At 49.4% G+C, this 12,350-nt stretch overlaps 1 protein-coding gene across 2 annotated transcripts in view; it reads left to right on the top strand.

Moving 5' to 3' along the window:
* Positions 1-11,863, top strand: part of AS3MT (arsenite methyltransferase) — a 42,729-nt gene extending 30,866 nt beyond the window's left edge. For both annotated transcript variants that reach the window (XR_012905734.1, XR_012905733.1), the window contains exon 12: positions 10,928-11,863. The gene's annotated coding sequence lies outside the window, so the exon portion shown is untranslated. The remainder of the gene's footprint in view (positions 1-10,927) is intronic.
* Positions 11,864-12,350: the final 487 nt, after the last annotated feature.

Raw genomic sequence — 12,350 nt, 5'->3', positions numbered from 1 at the left:
CTCCCTGTCCTCTCGCTCAGATGGTCTAAATCTTGCAGATTCTTCCTTAACAGAACGTCTCTGAGCTATGGCCTTTGCCCTCCCTCCATGCAGCTAAACACCCCCCTCCTGTCACATCGGTTATGGCAACAGCCTTTCCTCTAGCCTGGTGGCGTGCAGGCTTCCCTGCTTGTGTCTGCTCAGAACAATGACCGTTTCCCAGCTCTTGGACTGTCGCCCCTTTCTTTGCATCCCTCCCCTGACCCCCTCATCTCAGTCACATCACCCATAAGCTTCTTGTCATCACCGCCATGGTCTGTCCCCCCCTACCCCCCCTGTCCTATCTCATTGGCTGTCAAGAAGATAGTGTGATGACGCGTTGGGGTTCCCCCGCCTCCTGCACCCCCGGAATGGCACGAACAGACTCCACCAGCCAGTAGACTAGAGGTGGTTTGTTGCTTCTTCAGGATACAGCACAGCACAGATGTCATCAGGTTACAGGGCAGGCCTAGGATGCCTCAGCCCCCCTTGATATGGGGGGGGGTCTTGGCTTCTAAACCCCCCAGCCTGTTGCTGAGACTGCTTCCTCCATGGTCCCAGACAGAAACTAACTCACTCCCCTCCAGCCCTAGCCCCTAGCCAGGGCAGCATCCACCTTCCTTTATTCCTCTCCATGGGGGTTAGCTGGTCGGACCGGTTGAGAGATCCCTTTGCATAATGACCCATCCCTGTCCTTCTGGGCTGTGGTACCGGCGGCAGCCAGTGGGGTTACCACAGACCCATAGAAACCAGCAAGTTCCCCCCACTATGTCACAGATAGCTCTTGATTTTAGCAAGGCTTCTGACACAGTCCCACCCCCCATTCTCACCAGCAGTCGAAGGCAGTGGGGTTTGGATGACATTGCTGTAAGGTGGGTGCGCGGCTGGCTGAAAGGCCATACTCTGCCAGAGTGAGGGGGATCTCTAGAGGGTCCCACAGCAGTCAGCTCTGGGTCCAGTGCCATTCGATATTTTCATGAACGATGCGGGGAATGGAGTGGAAGGCATGCTTGTAATGTTTGCAGAGGATCGCGAATGGGGGCACGGGAAGCATTTTTGAGGACAGGCTTCGAATTCCAAACAACCGTGAAAACCTGGGGAATGGGTCTGAATTCTGCAACTTGAAATGCTCGAAAGGAAAGTGCAAAGTGCCTCCCTTTAGAAGGAGAAATCACATGCACCACTACAAAATGGGAAATTAGCTGGCGGGGTGCTAGTACTGCTGCTTACAGTGCTTCACAAACTGCCTACGAACCAGCAATGTGAGAGACAAGGGAGGTGAGGTAATGTCATTTGTCGGACCAACTCTGGTGAAAGGAACACACTTTTGAACCGCACCGAGCGGCTGGGCCAGTAGATGTTAAGGAGAGCTGCCCCTGAGTGAGCAGATTCCACTTCTGAGCCCCACAGCCAGGGTTTCCTGGGGCTTCTGCCTGGGCAGGTCCCTGGCTGGAGTCCTCTGCCATCCCCCCACCGCGCAGCAGTGAGGCAGGGCATGCCAAGGAGTGCCCAACCCACAAGCCGAAGCACCACTGGACATGGCAGTTCCCAGAGAGCTTTGCCCAGCCTCTTCCCAGTATGCCCCTTTCTCTGCCAGGCAACGGGCCTCCCTTCCAAAGCTGCACTTTCCTCTGCCCATCGAGCCTGGATCACCTGTCAGGTAAGACCTTTGCGAGCTGTTGGAGCCATGCTCCGTCTTAACCAGGATAGCTGGTGAAGCAGAGAAGAGGTCTGGCCAGCTGCTTCCAGAGCATATCCCTGCACCCTCTGCTGCCCAGCCAACACTCTGTGGCCAGGGGTGGCTTGCATCACCAGGAGAGAACTGCAGCACTGGGGTGAGGCACTCCTGTGGACTTTCATAAAGTTAGGACTGCAGCCTGCTGAGCAAGAAGATGCACCAAGCCCTGACCCCCGTTAGGCCCAACATCCTGGTTTGCCCAGCGGTTGGGAATTCATTGGTGCGTTTTCCTTTCTCTCCCTGTGACTCTTGCTGTTCATTACTTCCTAGCGCTGCCACCCATTGGGAATACTAGGGAGACAGATTACAAATATTCCCTGAGGGTGTGTGTGTGGCTGGCTAGTAGCCCCACCAGTGGTAAGGGTGTCTGGAACGTTTCCGCTGTGTACGGATCTGTGAAGTTCATGGTCTGAAGACTGGTTAATTGGCTGCACAGCTGTTAATTTTGGGTCTGAGTGACAGTCATGCAACTTTGGAAGGCAGCCCTAGGAAGACGTGGCCAAGAGGATGGGCTGCTGAGAAGCACCATCTCCCTGATGAAGTCCAGCTCAGGTGCTAATCTTGGAATAATATACTGTGGGCAGCAGTTGTAACCTGCGAAGTCTCCTTGAATGGCTTAAGGCAGAGAAGTGGGAGTGGAAGTTGCAGTAGACGGGAAATATAAGTTCCATAACTTCCACTCCAACGCCTCTGAAGAAGTGGAAGCTTATGGTACTATATATTTTTGTTAGTCTCTAAGGTGACACGGGACTACTTGTTTTTATGGCAGGGAATGTGGGGAGCAGAAGGCTTGGGGATGGGGCGGTTTGAAGGGGGTGGTCGCAGGCAGAGAAAGAGAAAAGATGAAAAGAGGGTGGTGGGACTGGCAGGACCCGCCGAGGAGGAGAGAAACGGGAGCAGCTAGGGAAGAGGAATGCAAAGGAGGCTGTTTAAACAGCTGTTCGACTGAGCAGTAAAAATACAAGATAGGAAATGGGATTTATAAGAAACGTGGCAGGGAGGTGAAAAGCGTCACTGCCCTGGTGAGAACATTGCACTAACATTACTGGCTTCAAAACGGTAATGAAAAGCAGCAGGAAGGGTGTGAAGAGTGAAAGAGGGAGAGAAGGAAGAAATTGCCTGAGCAATGGGGAAGCTGAGAAGAGAAGAGGAACATCAGGAGAAACGCCCTGCCGAGTTCTGTGAGCTCTGGGTTTTCCTCTCTCCGTGACGGTGGGAATATAGGGGCTGGGGAGAGCTCTTGTTCTCCACTGAGTGAGGACCTGATTCAGGAGAGCATGTAAGCATGTGCCTAACTGTGCATCATTCATTAGTCAGTGCCTTGGTGGTCAGTGTTAAGGGACAGCTTTGCACTCCCCTGCCATAGCCACGGTCTCACCCCACAACAGCCCGCCAGTCAGCTCCAGGAGGAGTTGCTTACCCATGTGGGTGCTAGGAGAGTGGACCAGTTAGATGCTGTCACGCTTACACCTAATTCCTCACCACAGCAGCGAAGCGTTTCACCTCCCAGCCCCCTTCCTCATAAATCCCATTTTCCATCTTGAATGTTTACAGCTTGATCGGACCGCTGTGTAGAATCCACCCCGCCAGAAACCAGAGCACCGCCTCACAGAGCACCACTAACTGAAAGACACTAGGCGGCACCGTGCGCTTACCCCGGCCATCGCAACACGTCCAGCCGAACGTGGCTAGCGTGGGGCTGCCTGGTTCCTGCGTGCACATGTGGCTGGCTGGCTGTGACAGGCACAAATAGGGGATTATAGGAACCGGTTTGGGAGTCTGTGACATTCTGGTCGCATCCCACGAAGGCGGGTGGGGAACCTTTTTCTGGGTCGGGGGCCACTGACCCACTGAATAAATTAGTCAGGAGCTGTACACAAAGTGAGAAGGAGGAAGATGCTCTCCACATTCCCCTTCCACATCAAAGCCGGGGGGGGGGTCTGGGCTAGTAGATTTTGTGCGCTCCAGCCCCATGGTGGCGGTGAGAGGACTAGAGCACCAGCATGGGCTTCCCAATGCTGGACAGGGGGAGCCCTAAGCCTCAGGGGCCAAATCCAGGCAAGCCAGGGGCTACATCCAGCCCCCAGGCCTTAGGTTCCCCACCCCTGCACTAAGGAAAGAAGACAGAGAGGCTTGTTGAGCTGAATGTGGTAAACAGTAATGCATGTCAAATACTTCCCTAGCTACACCCATCTGCCCTCCGGGCTTTGATCCCCAGCTGAGTTGGGCTGAGCAGGTAGGTGGAGGGGAGGCCATTAAGGAAAATCCAGGTGGTGTCTGAAGCGGTCACAGTGATGTGGAAGGTGGCGCTCTTCCCTCTGCATGGCTACCGCCTCAGTGTGCTGATGAGGTGACCGGGGCTGGGTGCTGTGCTCATCCCGTCTGTGCATGGTTAACTGCCTCCCCGGGGGTGTGTCCTGAGGCTTTCTGCCAGAGGCAGCCTGCTCTGCAGGCTCGTAGGGGAGGTCTGCAGTGAGTAGGGTCAGCAGTGGGGTGTAGGAAAGGGGTCGAGAGAGGCTGTGGGCCGAAGCAGGAAGTGCTCCAGGTAATTGAAGCAAAGGGAAGAGGAGCAATAGAAGTAGATTTTTCTCAGCTTGCTACAGGGTCCCTGGCCTGGAACCAGGGTAGAGGGAGGGTCATGGTGGCAGGGCTATTGAGCCTGGAGTTAGCCTGGGGACCCACAGCTTGCCGGACGACGGATTGGCTTGTGGGACTTTGTTCTGCCTGGAAGGGGGCTGGCCTTTATGATGTGGGAGACGTAGGCCACGTCTTCGGTTACTGGAGGATCCACGCTCTGGTGATCGATCTTCTGGGGTTTGATGTAGTGGGTCTTTACTAGTAAAGACCTGTTCAGTCGACTGCAGAGGGGACCCCGTCAGTGTTGGAATTCCTTGCTGTCACACGGAGTAAGAGAAGTCAATGGGAGTGTTTCTCCCGTCGACTTCCCGCTGTGGAGATGGTGCCAAGCTCGGCTTAAGGTGCAGAGTCGCCTACTTTAAGCCGACCATCGTCCTGCAGTGTAGACTTGGCCTGAGATGCCTGGAACTGGTAGCGAGGAAACCCAGGCACAGACCACAAGGTCCCAAGCTGGTTTTGTGTCTGATGCCTGCCAGCAAAGACTTAAAGTGGAGGTGCTGACCATGAGGCGGGTCTGATACTAGTTTCCTGGCTGTGTCTAACGGACATAACTAGTACAGGCCCCACAGATCTCTTCTTTTCTTAAGGTGCCTTGTTGCTGCACTGTTAACTCTCTGCTGTGCCTTGCCAGGCTACACTTCAGCGGTGGGGGCGTGATTTCTGAGTACATTGCTGGCAAATGATGGTGGGAATTTTTTAGGAGGCAATAAGTGAGATCAGTGTAAGGGACAATAGTGTTTTGTATTTCTCCAATTCACCTATTGATAATGTGGTCAAAGTCCCGATATCAGCAATTAATACACCATCCCAAACTTTTCTCTTCTTTTGCTAGTCTCATAAATGTGTTGCAAAACCCCCGCAGCCCTGCTGGTATATTCACTGTCCTTTTTGCCATCAAAGGAAATCTTTGGAGGGAGAATGAAAGAGCAGATTTGAGCCTCTTCCTGCCTGTGAAACTGAGTTCATTAAAAAGTAATGAAATCCCACCAGAGCTTTTGAGCTCCCCTATTGCTAGCAGCACCCTAAGCAACTCCAGCCCCCTGCCCACCGTGCATAGGTAAAAAGGCCACAGCTAAATGCCAGGGCATTTGCATCACTTTGTCTGTCTGCTGACTGCTGGCCTTTTGGGGAGAACTGGGAAGAAGCGGTTCACAGAACTGTGCTGGTTCCCCTTGCACTGGTGGGTGTCAAATTCAAGGCGCATCCCCTGGAAATGAGCACACGGGACCTCTCCTTAGAATTCTTCAGGGACTAAAGTTGTGAGACCAGGTGGGCCGGCTGGCACTTGGGACGCCGACTGCAGAAGCTTTCATTGGTTGAGATCTTTCCCCATCGATCCTATGGGAGGAACTCACAAATAATAGGGATGTCCAAAGTTAACCAATGAAACAGTAACGCTTAACCAGTTACCTGTGTTGACCTAAGTCCTGCTGCCTAACCCTGTCACAGCTATGGCTCTGGAGTCCCACCACTGGCCCCAGCATGGTCCCACTACTGGGCCCACCGCGGCTTGCTGGCCACTGCCGGAGTTAACGGGCGTGGGCTGATTAACCAGTAAGCCTCATGCTTACTGGTATTATTAGCGATTAGCATCCCTAGTAGAAGATCTGCCAAGTTTCCTGCCTTTGTACAGCTACTCATCTGGCTTCTTTCTGTAATCTACACAAGTGTGGCCTTTCAGGAACCCTTGAGGATATTGGCATCTTGCACCACATTCCCTTCTACCAGACCAAAGCATCACGCCCTTCTTCTGGGAGGCTCCCTCGCTCTCCTCCAGGTACACACATCGCCTCTCGCGTAGGATTCGCGGTGCAGTGACGGCCCATAACAGGCAGGGACCAAGCCCACCAGTTTTGGCTAATAGATGGCTACAGCTCAAAGCATGCCTCCTGTTTTACCCCCTTTCCAGAGGAGTGGGACTTCAGGGCATCTCCATGATGCTCTCGCCTCATCGAGATACTTTGGTGTAACCATCCTGGAGTAGCTAGAGCCGGGCTTCTGCTGTAGGATCTTTACCACGCCACCGAACTTCTCTGCCTCTTGTTTTACAGCTGGTTAAATGGAGCTAATGACACTTGCCTACTTCACAGGGGCACTGTGAGACTTAGGATTGAAAAGTGAAGTATGTTCCTCCGGTGACGGATAGGGTAGAAATGCTAAACATTGTAAGGGACTGTCTGGTAATCTGTTGCCAAACTGTGGGTCATAGGCCCTGTATTGCTAATAGATAATGGAGAGTCAGTCATTGCAGGGCGGCATATGGCAGCCATACAGCCTTTGGCAGCAATGGACTTATCCTCTCGTTCTCAGATTGCAGCGATTGTGGTAGAAGCTTTAGTTAAGGCGGTGATGGTGCTTCTTTTTTAAGTCCCTGGTTCATAGACACATCCCTGCTCATTCAAGTCAATGGAACTTAAGCACGTAATTAAAGTTCTGCCTAGTGCTTTCCTGAATGGAGGCCTAATGTTCTATTTTCAGCCATGTTATATATTAATGTATTAAACATAATACCTGCAGACAGCATGTGGAGCCTTTGAGTCCACCTCCTGGGGGAGATAAAAAGCTTGCTCTGTTTATGGTAATTCTTGGCATATGCGGTTCAATCTAATATGATCAGGGGAGATGTCCTGGGCAGCTTCACCCTGGTCCCTCTGCTAAAAAGCCTGCACCTGAGACGCGCTCCTCATCAATATTTGATGCTTGGGCCGTAGGAATGCCAAAGGAAAAGAAATGTCATGTGGGGTGTGGGGGCATGTGCACCGCAGGGAGCAGAGTGGGGGCATGGAGCTGGGAACCCGGCAGGTTAATTTTTAATTACTTCTTTGTAATGACACACAAAAGCTCTGATGGGAATGTAATGAGAGGGATTGTCGGATAGCTACGCCGACCTGGGAGTAGCCAAACACGGCTGCTACTGCTTGAAAGTAACTAATCTGTCACAGATGGATGGATTCCAAAGGTAACATTTACTCTTCTTCCTTCCAGTTATGGAAACACAAAGCATTTAGCAATTACAACCACAGCATCTTTCTCCATTGGGGGAGGGGGGAGTGGGTAGCCATTGCAAAAAACAAAATAAAATAAATCAGTTTGATCCGAAGCAACACTGGCGAATCGGCCAACTTGACGAGATGCCTACAAACTAAAGAGTGGGGTAGCTGCTGCTCTTATAACCTTTAGCTCCGTGGTTAGGGCACTCACCTGGGATCTGAAAGATCTATGTTGAATTTGTGGCCTTTTTCCTCCCCTACCCCACACTACCGCCTGATATGGGACAGGGATTTGAATGTGGGGCTTTCCCGGAGATACTTGCCTCAGGCTACGCTATAGGCCAGTCTTTAGGGCATTCTCCTACAATGGTGGAGACCTATGTTCAAATCCCTTCTCTGCATCAGCTTTTGCTTTTCTAGACACTGTGACACGTGAGGCTATCCATTTTCCCCATTGCTGTCTGCCTAGGGCAACATATCTGACTCCATCATTGTCTCCATGATAGTAGCATCCTTTGGTATTGTCCTTTGATAGGTCAGGCTTCATCCTCCGTGCCTTCTCTCCAGGTGAGAGCCAAGCTGAGATGTCCCTTGTGCTTCTGCCACAGGGAATCTGGCTGGCATAGCTGAAATACCATAGCTGTCTGAGTTCCTGACCTACTGACCCTCAGGAAGGACAGACAGGGAAAAAAGGGAGGAGGGGTTGCCTTGTATATTAAAAATGTACACACTTGGACTGAAGTGGAGATGAACGTAGGAGATAGCTGTGTAGAGAGTCTCTGGGTTAAGCTAAAAGGGGTAAAAAACGAGGGTGATATCATGCTAGGAGTCTACTACAGGCCACCTAGCCAGGTGGAAGAGGTGGATGAGGCCTTTTTTAAACAATTAACAAAACTATCCAAAGCCCAAGATTTGGTGGTGATGGGGGACTTCAACTATCCAGACATATGTTGGGAAACTAACACAGCGAGGCACAGGCTATCCAATAAGTTTCTGGACTGCATTGGAGACAACTTTCTGTTTCAGAAGGTTGAAAAAGCTACCAGAGGAGAAGCTGTTCTGGATTTGGTTTTAACAAATAGGGAGGAACTAGTTGAGAACTTGAAAGTGGAAGACAGTATGGGGGACAGTGATCATGAAATAATAGAGTTCATGATCTTAAGGAAAGATAGAAGGGAGACCAGCACAATTGAGGTAATGGATTTCAGGAAGGCAGATTTTGATAAGCTCAGAGAACTTGTAGGTAAGGTCCCATGGGAAGCAAGACTGAAGGGAAAAACAACTGAGGAGAGTTGGAAGTATTTCAAAGGGACGTTGTTAAGGGCCCAAAAGCAAACAATTCCGCTGTGTAGGAAAGATAGAAAATATGGCAAAAGACCAGCTTGGCTTAACAAGGAGATCTTGCACGATCTCAAAATAAAAAAGGAGTCATATAAAAATGGAAACTAGGACAAATAACAAAGGATGAATATAGGCAAGCAACACGGGAATGCAGGGGCAAGATTAGAAAAGCAAGGGCACAAAATGAGATCAAACTAGCTACAGGCATAAAGGGAAACAAGAAGAACTTTTATAAATACATTAAAAGCAAGAGGAAGACCAAGGACAGGGTAGGCCCACTACTTAGTGAGGAGGGAGAAGCAGTAACAGGAAACTTGGAAATGGCAGAGATGCTTAATGACGTCTTTGTTTCGGTCTTCACCGAGAAGTCTGGAGGTGTGCCTAACGTAGTGAATACAAGCAGAGAGAGGGTAAGTTTAGAAGATAGGATACACAAAGAACAAGTTAAAAATCACTTAGGAAAGTTAGATGTCAGCAAGTCACTAGGTCCTAATGAAATGCATCCCAGGATACTCAAGGAGCTGATAGAGGAGGTATCTGAGCCTTTAGCTATGAAAAATCATGGCAGACGGGAGATTCCAGAAGACTGGAAAAGGGCAAATATTGTGCCCATCTATAAAAAGGGGAATAAGAACAACCCAGGAAACTACAGACCGGTCAGTTTAACGTCTGTCCCAGGGAAGATAATGGAGCAGGTAATTAAGGAAATCATGTGCAAACACTTGGAAGGTAATAAAGTGATAGGGAATAGCCAGCATGGGTTTGTGAAGAACAAGTCATGCCAAACTAATCTGATAGCTTTCTTTGATAGGATAACGAGCCTTGTGGATAAGGGAGAAGCGGTGGATATCATATACCTAGACTTTAGTAAGGCATTTGATACGGTCTCGCATGATATTCTTATTGATAAACTAGGCAAATATAACTTAGATAGGGCCACGATAAGGTGGGTGCATAATTGGCTGGATAACCGTAGTCAGAGAGTTGTTGTTAACGGTGCTAAATCCTGCTGGAAAGGGATAACAAGTGGAGTTCCGCAAGGGTCTGTTTTGGGACCCGTACTGTTCAATATCTTCATCAATGATGTAGATATTGGGATAGAGAGTACGCTTATTAAGTTTGCAGATGATACCAAACTGGGTGGGGTTGCAACTTCTTTGGAGGATAGGGACATAATTCAAAATGACCTTAGCAAGTTAGAGAAATGGTCAGAGGTAAACAGGATGAGGTTTAATAAAGAGAAATGCAAAGTGCTCCATTAGGAAGGAACAATCAGTTCCATACATACAAGATGGGAAGCGACTGTCTAGGAAGGAGCATGGCGGAAAGGGATCTAGGGGTCATAGTGGACCACAAGTTGAATATGAGTCAACAGTGTGATGCTGTTGCAAAAAAAGCAAATATGATTCTAGGTTGTATCAACAGGTGTGTTGTAATCAAAACTCGTGAAGTCATTCTGCCGCTCTACTCTGCACTAGTTAGGCCTCAGCTGGAGTACTGTGTCCAGTTCTGGGTGCCACATTTCAAGAAAGATGTGGAGAAATTGGAAAGGGTACAGAGAAGAGCGACAAGAATGATTAAAGGTTTAGAGAACATGACCTATGAAGCCAGGCTTCATGAACTGGGCTTGTTTAGTTTGGAAAAAAGAAGATTATGGGGGGACATGATAGCGGTTTTCAAATATCTAAAAGGGTGTCACAAGGAGGAAGGAGAAAATTTGTTCCTCTTGGTTACTGAGGACAGGACAAGGAGTAATGGGCTTAAAGTGCAGCAGGGGAGGTTTAGATTGGACATTAGGAAAACATTCCTAACTGTCAGGGTGGTCAAATATTGGAATAAATTGCCAAGGGAGGTGGTGGAATCTCCCTCTCTGGAGATATTTAAGAACAGGTTAGATAGACATCTGTCAGGGATGGTGTAGACGGAGCTTGGTCCTGCCTTGAGGGCGGGGGGCTGGACTCGATGACCTCTCGAGGTCCCTTCCAGTCCTATGATTCTATGACCCTTGTGGTGCAACATCACATCGTGACATGATCTTTCCAATGAATTCCCAATGTTCTTCTCAATCCGGGCTGGTGGGATGCATTCAGCTTCCTCTTGTGTCCTTCCACTATGTGCCAGGTAATGATACCGGCGGGAGGGCGAGCGTGCAGTATAACGTACTGTAATTTTAATAAGTGGATGGATCTTCTTTCTCTTCCAGATGTTTGACAAACAGGGAACTGAGCCACTGGCTGTGCCAGTTCTTGCCTTCCTGGCTTTAGTGAGCTGCCCCATTGGTCCATATTGCCCTTCCAAGATGGATGAAGTCCTCAACCCATCATCTGAGCTGCGTACCAGGTTATGCTTATTCTGGGTGTGGAAGTAGGGGCAGAGGGGAGAATTGAAAATCATTGTCTCAGTTGGGTTCCCTTATCACTGTGCTCAAGGTCATGAGGGAGACCTTACCATCCCTGCCTCCTCCCATTTAATGAATGTCACCGAAGTCTTAAAAAAAAAAAAAACTATTTTAGCCAACACTGGTCAGTGAAGATTGTCCAGTTCTGCTCCTGCCGCCCATGTTATCGCGCATGTTCTCATTAAAGCAGGAGGTTCCTTTTCAATTCCTTTGTGTGTGTGTGGGAGGGGGGGAGGGGAGAGCACTCAATGGCTATGTCTAGACTGCAAGCCTCTTTCGAAAGAGAGCGTCTAGACTGCACGTTGAACTTTCGAAAAAGCGGCTTGCTTTTTCGAAAGAAAGCATCCAGTGAGTCTGGATGCTCTCTTTCGAAGAAGCCCTATTTACATTGAAGAACGCCTTCTTTCGAAAGAGGAACTTTCGAAAGAAGGCGTTCTTCCTCGTGAAATGAGGTTTACCGCCATTGAAAGAAAATCTGCGTTCTTTCGATTTAATTTCAAAAGAACGCGGCTTGAGTCTGGACGCAGGTGAGGTTTTTTCGAAAAAAGGCTACTTTTTTCGAAAAAACCCCTGAGTCTGGACACAGCCAATGGGTGTGGTGAAATTATAGCTGCACTAAACCTGTAATACCTTTGTGATCCATGAAACAGGCAGAGGGTTTATAGGGAATGTCCCAAAGCCATCTGTAAATAGGATCAGGAAATTAATGTGTTGCAAAATAAACCTGTTCCAGAAAACGAATTACAACGGTCAATTAATTTAAGCCTGAGTCCTAATGGATAAATAATAGGAGAAGGCTGGAATCATGTGCTTTTCCTGTACTGCTGTTAAAAAAGCCAGCATGCTGTTTCAGGAGATGCCCCTTGAATGAAAGAAAGGATGTGACTCTGCAACCAAAGGGCTGCTTAGCAGTTTGAACTGGTCAAATGGGAGGTTGCATTTGCCAACTGAAACGCAGTTTGTACGAGGGCAAGAGACATGACCAGGGCGGGCGGGGGCAGAGTTGGAATGGAGAAGCTTCTGTGGAATCAGGCAGGGGAGGGAGCAGCTGGGGAATTGGGCTGTTTGAACTGAGCCGCTGAAGGGGGTAGTTGAAAGGATGATTTGGGCAGCTGGTAGGGAATATTTGAGAGTTTCAACCCAAAGTGGGGGATCTCAGCCTGGCCGTGGAATCTGAGGTGTAATGAGTGGCAGCTAAGAACTGTTTTGAATTGTGGGACTAAGAAGT

This window comes from Pelodiscus sinensis, chromosome 8, assembly GCF_049634645.1.
Source record: "Pelodiscus sinensis isolate JC-2024 chromosome 8, ASM4963464v1, whole genome shotgun sequence".
Classification (NCBI taxonomy): Eukaryota; Metazoa; Chordata; order Testudines; family Trionychidae; genus Pelodiscus; species Pelodiscus sinensis.
Note: the sequence above shows the minus strand (reverse complement) of the source record. Positions and strands in the feature narration are given on the sequence as shown.